The sequence below is a fragment of the Rhipicephalus microplus genome, unplaced genomic scaffold, assembly GCF_043290135.1.
Source record: "Rhipicephalus microplus isolate Deutch F79 unplaced genomic scaffold, USDA_Rmic scaffold_597, whole genome shotgun sequence".
In the NCBI taxonomy this organism is placed as follows: Eukaryota; Metazoa; Arthropoda; class Arachnida; order Ixodida; family Ixodidae; genus Rhipicephalus; species Rhipicephalus microplus.
In genome coordinates this window covers 27,501-37,502 of record NW_027465156.1, presented here as the reverse complement: position 1 = coordinate 37,502, position 10,002 = coordinate 27,501, and positions in this window count along the sequence as shown.

Here is a 10,002-nt window from a genome sequence, read left to right as displayed (position 1 = left end):
ATCGTTCGACTGCGCGTCCGTCCTCGCCCTCGGCGGGCCGGACGCAGTCTGTGTGCGGCGGAGGCCACCTTCAGGCGCCCCAACACGCTTATTTTGCACTCCGAGATGACGGCGTTCGAGCTCGCTACGGCACAACCTTCCCGAAAGACGAGTGGGAGCCGTGCGGCAAGAAGCACGTTCATGCTCGCTCTTTTTCGTTGCATCGACTCGGTCGCGCCGTGCGGGTTGCCCAAGCCCGCTGCACTGTCGGTGGACCGGCCGGAACTAGCAACGGAGCCGAGACTGCAAAGCCGCCAGACGACGGGTCACGCCCGCGTCTTCGGCGCTTTCGCATCTGAATCGCCCGAGGACGACACGGAACACACCTCGATATCGTGGTAAAACGGCACCGTCCGACAACCAGCCCCTAACGCATCAAGCGGATGAGGCTGCAGACGACTGCCGTGGATTCCCCTGGAGCAGACCCGAGGACACGCTTGACGAGGCCGAAGCCCGCCGCATATCAGACACCCGGTCGCTTTCGCGTACGCCGCTCACGAGAACCCCCACATAATAGCAGCGATAAGTACCCAGACCTCCTTGGGCCCTAATACGAGCGTACTCGAGAAAATTTCACCGCGGGTGTGCCCCGAAACGTGTGGCATGTTGAGCGTGCCACAAGTCTACGTCGCTCTCAAACCCGCCGAGGTCGTAGAATTTGCGACCCTACTCACGAAATTCCCACCGAGGATACGGCCGCAAACGTACCGCACCTTGGGTAGGCCACGAGTTTGTGCAACACTACGCTGACGGCACAGCACCGAGGTCGTGCGCGCACGCACGGGAAAATTCCGCCGCGGTTTCTGCCGAAAACGTGAGGCACCACGACTCTCCGCAAGTTCGCGTCGACTGCGAAAGACCGAAGTCGTGAACGACGTGTCCGCTACTCGCCGCCGACACGCTGGACACCAAACGTACAACGACTCGACGGCGTCGTAGAGGCCCACGACGCGGTTTTCCTTAACGACGTCTCGGCGTGGCACCGACAGGTTAGAACGGCCGACCAACGTTCCCTGTCCGCCGTTCGGCTCAGTCGAAGGGCTCGGCGACTTCGGCAACGCTGCGAAGCCGCACGGTGACGCACGCCATGTCCCCATTTTTTTTTTTCTTTCTGCGTCTGCCGGGGTGCCCCTATAATAGCAGCGATAAGCACCCAGACCGCCGTGGGTCGCTCGCCCCGGCTGACGTGGTTTTTCGTACTCCTGCGGCGGTCGCCGTCAAGCACGTCCAAATACGCTACTTTCGTGGGCGCATTCACGCTCTTTCGCTTCGCCGGAGTGCCAGCACTCACTCTGCCAAAAACGGCGAACATCCGAGCGGCGGTTCCCACTTTTGCGTCGGCGTCGCAAACCCCGCCCCGGCAGACGAGGTTTGCCGTACTCGTGCGACGGTGGCCGGCGGGCACGTCGAAAGACGCCGATATCGTGCGCGAATTGGCGCACCTTGGCTTCACCGGAGTGCCGCCACTGACTCCTCCAAAAACGGCGAAGATCCGAGCGGCGCTTCCCACTTTCGCATCGGCGTCCCGAACTCCGCCCCGGCTGACGCGGTTTACCGTACTCGTGCGACGGTCGCCGGCGAGCACGTGGAAAGACGCCGATATCGTGCCCGAATCGGCTCCGTTCGGCTTCGCCGGAGTGCCAGCACTGGCTCGGCGAAAGACGACGAACATCCGAGCGACGGTTCTCACTATTGCGTACGCGTCGCAAACCCCGCCCCGGCAGACGCACTTTGCCGTACTCGTGCGACGGTCGCCGGCGAGCACGTAGAAAGACGCCGATATCGTGCCGGAATCGGCCCCGTTTGGCTTCGCCGGAGTGCCAGCACTCACTCGGCCACAAACGGCGAACATCCGAGCGGCGGTTCCCACTTAGCCGTCGGCGTCCCGAACTCCGCCCCGGCAGACGCGGTTGCCGAGCTCGTGCGACTAGCGACCGCGAAGCCGTCTCGCGACGCCGCTTTCGTGCGCGGCTCCCACTGCGACCTGGGTCACCCGAGGTCGACGAGCAAAAAAGAATGTCGAAAAAAATTTTTTTTTTTTTTTGCGTCTGCCGGGGTGCCCCTATAATAGCAGCGATAAGCACCCAGACCGCCATGGGTCGCTCGCCCCGGCTGACGTGGTTTTTCGTTTTCCTGCGGTGGTCGTCGTCAAGCACGTCCAAACACGCCACTTTCGTGGGCGCATTCGCGCTCTTTCGCTTCGCCGGAGTGCCAGCACTCACTCTGCCAAAAACGGCGAACATCCGAGCGGCGGTTCCCACTTTTGCGTCGGCGTCGCAAACCCCGCCCCGGCAGACGAGGTTTGCCGTACTCGTGCGACGGTGGCCGGCGGGCACGTCGAAAGACGCCGATATCGTGCGCGAATTGGCGCACCTTGGCTTCACCGGAGTGCCGCCACTGACTCCTCCAAAAACGGCGAAGATCCGAGCGGCGCTTCCCACTTTCGCATCGGCGTCCCGAACTCCGCCCCGGCTGACGCGGTTTACCGTACTCGTGCGACGGTCGCCGGCGAGCACGTGGAAAGACGCCGATATCGTGCCCGAATCGGCTCCGTTCGGCTTCGCCGGATTGCCAGCACTGGCTCGGCGAAAGACGACGAACATCCGAGCGACGGTTCTCACTATTGCGTACGCGTCGCAAACCCCGCCCCGGCAGACGCACTTTGCCGTACTCGTGCGACGGTCGCCGGCGAGCACGTAGAAAGACGCCGATATCGTGCCGGAATCGGCCCCGTTTGGCTTCGCCGGAGTGCCAGCACTCACTCGGCCACAAACGGCGAACATCCGAGCGGCGGTTCCCACTTAGCCGTCGGCGTCCCGAACTCCGCCCCGGCAGACGCGGTTGCCGAGCTCGTGCGACTAGCGACCGCGAAGCCGTCTCGCGACGCCGCTTTCGTGCGCGGCTCCCACTGCGACCTGGGTCACCCGAGGTCGACGAGCAAAAAAGAATGTCGAAAAAAATTTTTTTTTTTTTTTTGCGTCTGCCGGGGTGCCCCTATAATAGCAGCGATAAGCACCCAGACCGCCATGGGTCGCTCGCCCCGGCTGACGTGGTTTTTCGTTTTCCTGCGGTGGTCGTCGTCAAGCACGTCCAAACACGCCACTTTCGTGGGCGCATTCGCGCTCTTTCGCTTCGCCGGAGTGCCAGCACTCACTCTGCCAAAAACGGCGAACATCCTAGTGGCGGTTCCCACTTTTGCGTCGGCGTCGCCAACCCCGCCCCGGCATACGCGGTTTGCCGTACTCGTGCGGCGGTGGCCGGCGGGCACGTCGAAAGACACCGATATCGTGCGCGAGTCGATGCTTCTTGGTCTCGCAGGAGGGCCGCCACTCACTCCTGCAAAAACGGCGAAGATCCGAGCGGCGCTTCCCACTTTTTCGTCGGCGTCGCAAACCTCGCCCCGGCAGACGCGCTTTGCCGTACTCGTGCGACGGTCGCCGGCGAGCACGTCGAAATACGCCGATATCGTGCCCGAATCGGCCCCGTTTCGCTTCGCCGGAGTGCCAGCACTCGCTCGGCCAAAGACGACGAACATCCGAGCGACGGTTCCCACTATTGCGTACGCGTCGCGAACCCCGCCCCGGCAGACGCGGTTTGCCGTACTCGTGCGGCGGTGGCCGGCGGGCACGTCGAAAGACGCCGATATCGTGCACGAATTGGCGCTCCTTGGCTTCACCGGAGTGCCAGCACTCACTCGGCCAAAAACGGCGAACATCCGAGCAGCGGTACCCACTTAGCCGTCGGCATCCCGAACTCCGCGCCGGCTGACGCGGTTGCCGAGCTCGTGCGACTAGCGACCGCGAACGCGTCTCGCGACGCCGCTTTCGTGCGCGGCTCCCATTGCGACCTGGGTTACCCGAGCTCGACCAGCAAAAAAGAAGGTCGAAAATTTTTTTTTTTTTTTCTGCGTCTGCCGGGGTGCCCCTATAATAGCAGCGATAAGCACCCAGACCGCCGTGTGTCGCTCGCCCCGGCTGACGTGGTTTTTCGTACTCCTGCAGCGGTCGCCGTCACGCACGTCCAAATACGCCACTTTCGTGGGCGCATTCGCGCTCTTTCGCGTCGCCGGAGTGCCAGCACTCACTCTGCCAAAAACGGCCAACATCCGAGCGGCGGTTCCCACTTTTGCGTCGGCGTCGTAAACCCCGCCCCGGCAGACGCGGTTTGCCCTACTCGTGCGACGGTCGCCGGCGAGCGCGTCGAAAGACGCCGATATCGTGCGCTAATTGGCGCTCCTTGGCTTCTCCGGAGTGCCGCCACTCACTCCTCCAAAAACGGCGAAGATCCGAGCGGCGTTCTCCACTTTCGCATCGGCGTCCCGAACTCCGCCCGGGCTGACGCGGTTTACCGTACTCGTGCGACGGTCGCCGGCGGGCACGTCGAAAGACGCCGATATCGTGCCGTAATCGGCCCCGTTTGGCTTCGCCCGTGTGCCAGCACTCACTCGGCCAAAAACGGCGAACATCCGAGCAGCGTTTCCCACTTTCGCATCGGCGTCCCGAAGCCCGCCCCGGCAGACGCGGTTTGCCCTACTCGAGCGACGGTCGCCGGCGATCACGTCGAAAGGCGCCGAATTCGTGCACGAATCGATGCTTCTTGGTCTCGCAGGAGGGCCGCCACTCACTCCTGCAAAAACGGCGAAGATCCGAGTTGCGCTTCCCACTTTTTCGTCGGCGTCCCGAACTACGCCCCGGCTGACGCGGTTTACCGTACTCGTGCGACGGTCGCCGGCGGGCACTTCAAAATACGCCGATTTCGTGGGCGCATTCACGCTGTTTCGCTTCCCCGGAGTGCCAACACTCACTCTGCCGAAAGCGGCGATCATCCGAGCGGCGGTTCCCACTTTTGCGTCGGCTTCGCAAACGGCGCCCCGGCAGACGCGCTCGTGCGACGTACTCGTGCGACGGTCGCCGGCGAGCACGTCGAAAGACGCCGATATCGTGCTCGAATCGACCCCGTTTCGCTTCGCCGGAGTGCTGCCAGTCACGGCGCAGAAAACGGCGAACAAGTGTTTTTTTTTTTTTTTTTCCTAGAATTTGTGTTATAGAAGGCACATTTGATATCGGACGATAATTTTCAACTTTATCACGCGCACCGATTTTCGTGTAGAGGTTTGCAAGTTTATGGGAATTTCTCCACTTGGAATAATGCGATTTAGTAGTACTACGAGAACTTCATGGATGTACTCAAGGGTACGGGGCAAGTCAGTTACGTCAACACCTGCAGATTTTTTACACTTCAAACTGAAAATTGTTGGTTGTGAGTCCTCGTGTGATATTAAAGGCCGATTCGCTAACACATAGAACAAAGAAAGAAAGGAAGAAAAAACGCCCGCGCTCGCTCAAGAAACCTGGGTTCGCAACAAGTGGCAACAACAAGCAACCGAGCGAGTGCGCCAAAACCCGTGGCGGCCGAACAAACGCGAAGTCCCAACCGCGTCAGCCGGGGCGGCACGGGACAGGAAAAATCACTTCAGCCGGGGCGGCGGGGCACCGAATAAACCTCGTCACCTCGTCGCAGGATAAAAGAGGAAACAAAAAGTCTAAACAGCGTCTGCTGGAGCGAATGCGTAATAAAACAACAACAACAACAAAAAAAAAAAAACACCCGCGCTCAAGAAGTCTGCAATCACCACAAAAGGCGACTGTGACCGAGCAGCGTCAGCCGGGGCCGTGCGGAAACGGAAAAACCGCGACTACCGGGGCGTCGAGGCACCGAAAAATCCACTTCAGCCGCGGCGAAAAAAAAAACAAAAAGAAAGACGGAGGGGGGGGGGGGAACCACGTCTGCCGGGGCGAAGGAAAAAAAAAAAACGCGTCTGCCGGGGCGAGCCCGGGTGCGGCACCACCGGGAAAACTGTGGCAAACAGACATGGCGATCGAGTGAGTGGGCCGCCAGCCAGGCTCAGCCAAAAAGTGCAAAGTCCGAACTGCGTCAGCCGGGGCGGCAAAAACCACGTCAGCCGGGGCGGCGCAAAAAACCGCGTCTGCCGGGGCGGCACGAAACCGCGTCAGCCGGGGCGGCGCGAAAACTGCGTCAGCCGGGGCGAAAGAAAAAAAAAAAAAAAACGCGTCTGCCGGGGCGAGCCCGGGTGCGGCACCACCGGGAAAACTGTGGCAAACAGACATGGCGATCGAGTGAGTGGGCCGCCAGCCAGGCACAGCCGAAAAGTGCAAAGTCCGAACCGTGTCAGCCGGGGCGGCAAAAAACCGCGTCAGCCGGGGCGGCGCAAAAAACCGCGTCTGCCGGGGCGGCACGAAACCGCGTCAGCCGGGGCGGCGCGAAAACTGCGTCAGCCGGGGCGAGCCCGGGTGCGGCACCACCGGGAAAACTGTGGCAAACAGACATGGCGATCGAGTGAGTGGGCCGCCAGCCAGGCTCAGCCAAAAAGTGCCAAGTCCGAACTGCGTCAGCCGGGGCGGCAAAAAACCGCGTCAGCCGGGGCGGCGCAAAAAACCGCGTCTGCCGGGGCGGCGCGAAAACCGCGTCTGCCGGGGCGGCGCGAAAACTGCGTCAGCCGGGGCGAAAGAAAAAAAAAACGCGTCTGCCGGGGCGAGCCCGGGTGCGGCACCACCGGGAAAACTGTGGCAAACAGACATGGCGATCGAGTGAGTGGGCCGCCAGCAAGGCTCAGCCAAAAAGTGCTAAGTCCGAACTGCGTCAGCTGGGGCGGCAAAAAACCGCGTCTGCCGGGGCGGCACGAAACCGCGTCAGCCGGGGCGGCGCGAAAACCGCGTCTGCCGGGGCGGCACGAAACCGCGTCAGCCGGGGCGGCGCGAAAACTGCGTCAGCCGGGGCGAGCCCGGGTGCGGCACCACCGGGAAAACTGTGGCAAACAGACATGGCGATCGAGTGAGTGGGCCGCCAGCCAGGCACAGCCGAAAAGTGCTAAGTCCGAACTGCGTCAGCCGGGGCGGCAAAAACCGCGTCAGCCGGGGCGGCGCGAAAACCGCGTCTGCCGGGGCGGCACGAAACCGCGTCAGCCGGGGCGGCGCGAAAACTGCGTCAGCCGGGGCGAGCCCGGGTGCGGCACCACCGGGAAAACTGTGGCTAACAGACATGGCGATCGAGTGAGTGGGCCACCAGCCAGGCTCAGCCAAAAAGTGCTAAGTCCGAACTGCGTCAGCCGGGGCGGCAAAAACCGCGTCAGCCGGGGCGGCGCAAAAAACCGCGTCTGCCGGGGCGGCACGAAACCGCGTCAGCCGGGGCGGCGCGAAAACTGCGTCAGCCGGGGCGAAAGAAAAAAAAAAAAACGCGTCTGCCGGGGCGAGCCCGGGTGCGGCACCACCGGGAAAACTGTGGCAAACAGACATGGCGATCGAGTGAGTGGGCCGCCAGCCAGGCACAGCCGAAAAGTGCCAAGTCCGAACTGCGTCAGCCGGGGCGGCAAAAAACCGCGTCAGCCGGGGCGGCGCAAAAAACCGCGTCTGCCGGGGCGGCACGAAACCGCGTCAGCCGGGGCGGCGCGAAAACTGCGTCAGCCGGGGCGAGCCCGGGTGCGGCACCACCGGGAAAACTGTGGCAAACAGACATGGCGATCGAGTGAGTGGGCCGCCAGCCAGGCTCAGCCAAAAAGTGCCAAGTCCGAACTGCGTCAGCCGGGGCGGCGCAAAAAACCGCGTCTGCCGGGGCGGCGCGAAAACCGCGTCTGCCGGGGCGGCGCGAAAACTGCGTCAGCCGGGGCGAAAGAAAAAAAAAACGCGTCTGCCGGGGCGAGCCCGGGTGCGGCACCACCGGGAAAACTGTGGCAAACAGACATGGCGATCGAGTGAGTGGGCCGCCAGCAAGGCTCAGCCAAAAAGTGCCAAGTCCGAACTGCGTCAGCCGGGGCGGCAAAAAACCGCGTCTGCCGGGGCGGCACGAAACCGCGTCAGCCGGGGCGGCGCGAAAACCGCGTCTGCCGGGGCGGCACGAAACCGCGTCAGCCGGGGCGAGCCCGGGTGCGGCACCACCGGGAAAACTGTGGCAAACAGACATGGCGATCGAGTGAGTGGGCCGCCAGCCAGGCACAGCCGAAAAGTGCTAAGTCCGAACTGCGTCAGCCGGGGCGGCAAAAACCGCGTCAGCCGGGGCGGCGCGAAAACCGCGTCTGCCGGGGCGGCACGAAACCGCGTCAGCCGGGGCGGCGCGAAAACTGCGTCAGCCGGGGCGAGCCCGGGTGCGGCACCACCGGGAAAACTGTGGCTAACAGACATGGCGATCGAGTGAGTGGGCCACCAGCCAGGCTCAGCCAAAAAGTGCTAAGTCCGAACTGCGTCAGCCGGGGCGGCAAAAACCGCGTCAGCCGGGGCGGCGCAAAAAACCGCGTCTGCCGGGGCGGCACGAAACCGCGTCAGCCGGGGCGGCGCGAAAACTGCGTCAGCCGGGGCGAAAGAAAAAAAAAAACGCGTCTGCCGGGGCGAGCCCGGGTGCGGCACCACCGGGAAAACTGTGGCAAACAGACATGGCGATCGAGTGAGTGGGCCGCCAGCCAGGCACAGCCGAAAAGTGCCAAGTCCGAACTGCGTCAGCCGGGGCGGCAAAAAACCGCGTCAGCCGGGGCGGCGCAAAAAACCGCGTCTGCCGGGGCGGCACGAAACCGCGTCAGCCGGGGCGGCGCGAAAACTGCGTCAGCCGGGGCGAGCCCGGGTGCGGCACCACCGGGAAAACTGTGGCAAACAGACATGGCGATCGAGTGAGTGGGCCGCCAGCCAGGCTCAGCCAAAAAGTGCCAAGTCCGAACTGCGTCAGCCGGGGCGGCGCAAAAAACCGCGTCTGCCGGGGCGGCGCGAAAACCGCGTCTGCCGGGGCGGCGCGAAAACTGCGTCAGCCGGGGCGAAAGAAAAAAAAAACGCGTCTGCCGGGGCGAGCCCGGGTGCGGCACCACCGGGAAAACTGTGGCAAACAGACATGGCGATCGAGTGAGTGGGCCGCCAGCAAGGCTCAGCCAAAAAGTGCCAAGTCCGAACTGCGTCAGCCGGGGCGGCAAAAAACCGCGTCTGCCGGGGCGGCACGAAACCGCGTCAGCCGGGGCGGCGCGAAAACCGCGTCTGCCGGGGCGGCACGAAACCGCGTCAGCCGGGGCGAGCCCGGGTGCGGCACCACCGGGAAAACTGTGGCAAACAGACATGGCGATCGAGTGAGTGGGCCGCCAGCCAGGCACAGCCGAAAAGTGCTAAGTCCGAACTGCGTCAGCCGGGGCGGCAAAAACCGCGTCAGCCGGGGCGGCGCAAAAACCGCGTCTGCCGGGGCGAATGCAAAAAAAACAAAGAAAAAAGCCCGCGCTTAATCAAAAGAAAACAAAGAAAAAAGCTTGCGCTTAATCAAAAGAAAACAAACAAAAAAAGTTCGCGCTTAAGCCTGGCGGTGGAACCACCGGGGCAAACAGACCTGGCGATCGAGTGAGTGGGCCGCCAGCCGGGGTGAGCCAAAAAGTGCAAAGTCGGAACCGCGTCAGCCGGGGCGGCGCGAAAACCGCGTCAGCCGGGGCGGCGCAAAAACTGCGTCAGCCGGGGCGGCACGGAAAAACGAAAACCGCGTCAGCCGGGGCGGCACGGAAAAACGAAAACCACGTCAGCCGGGGCGACATCAAAATGAGGAAAAAAAAAAAAAAACTGCCTTAGGACACCTGCGTACACTTTCATGCGTTTGGGCATATCTCTCTGTAACACGCGCGCCCCTCGTTACGCGCGGCACTCTGTTTTCTCCGACACCCATATTTCGGCGGCATGTGGCACGCGCGCCCGTCCCTACGCACGGCACACCGCAGTGCTTTCTCGATATTTTTCTTTTCCTCCAACACCGTCATCTATAGGCTTTTAGTGACCTGTTGCTCGTGGCAAAAGTTCGCTAGCTCTGACACCTCTTGCATGCGCACCGTTTTTGCGCACGGTGCTATGCCGCAAAGCACGGCAGTCGCATGCGTTTCTCTCAGGCACCTCTTTTTTGACACAACGCTGTGGTGCTTAGAAACACACCCGCCGC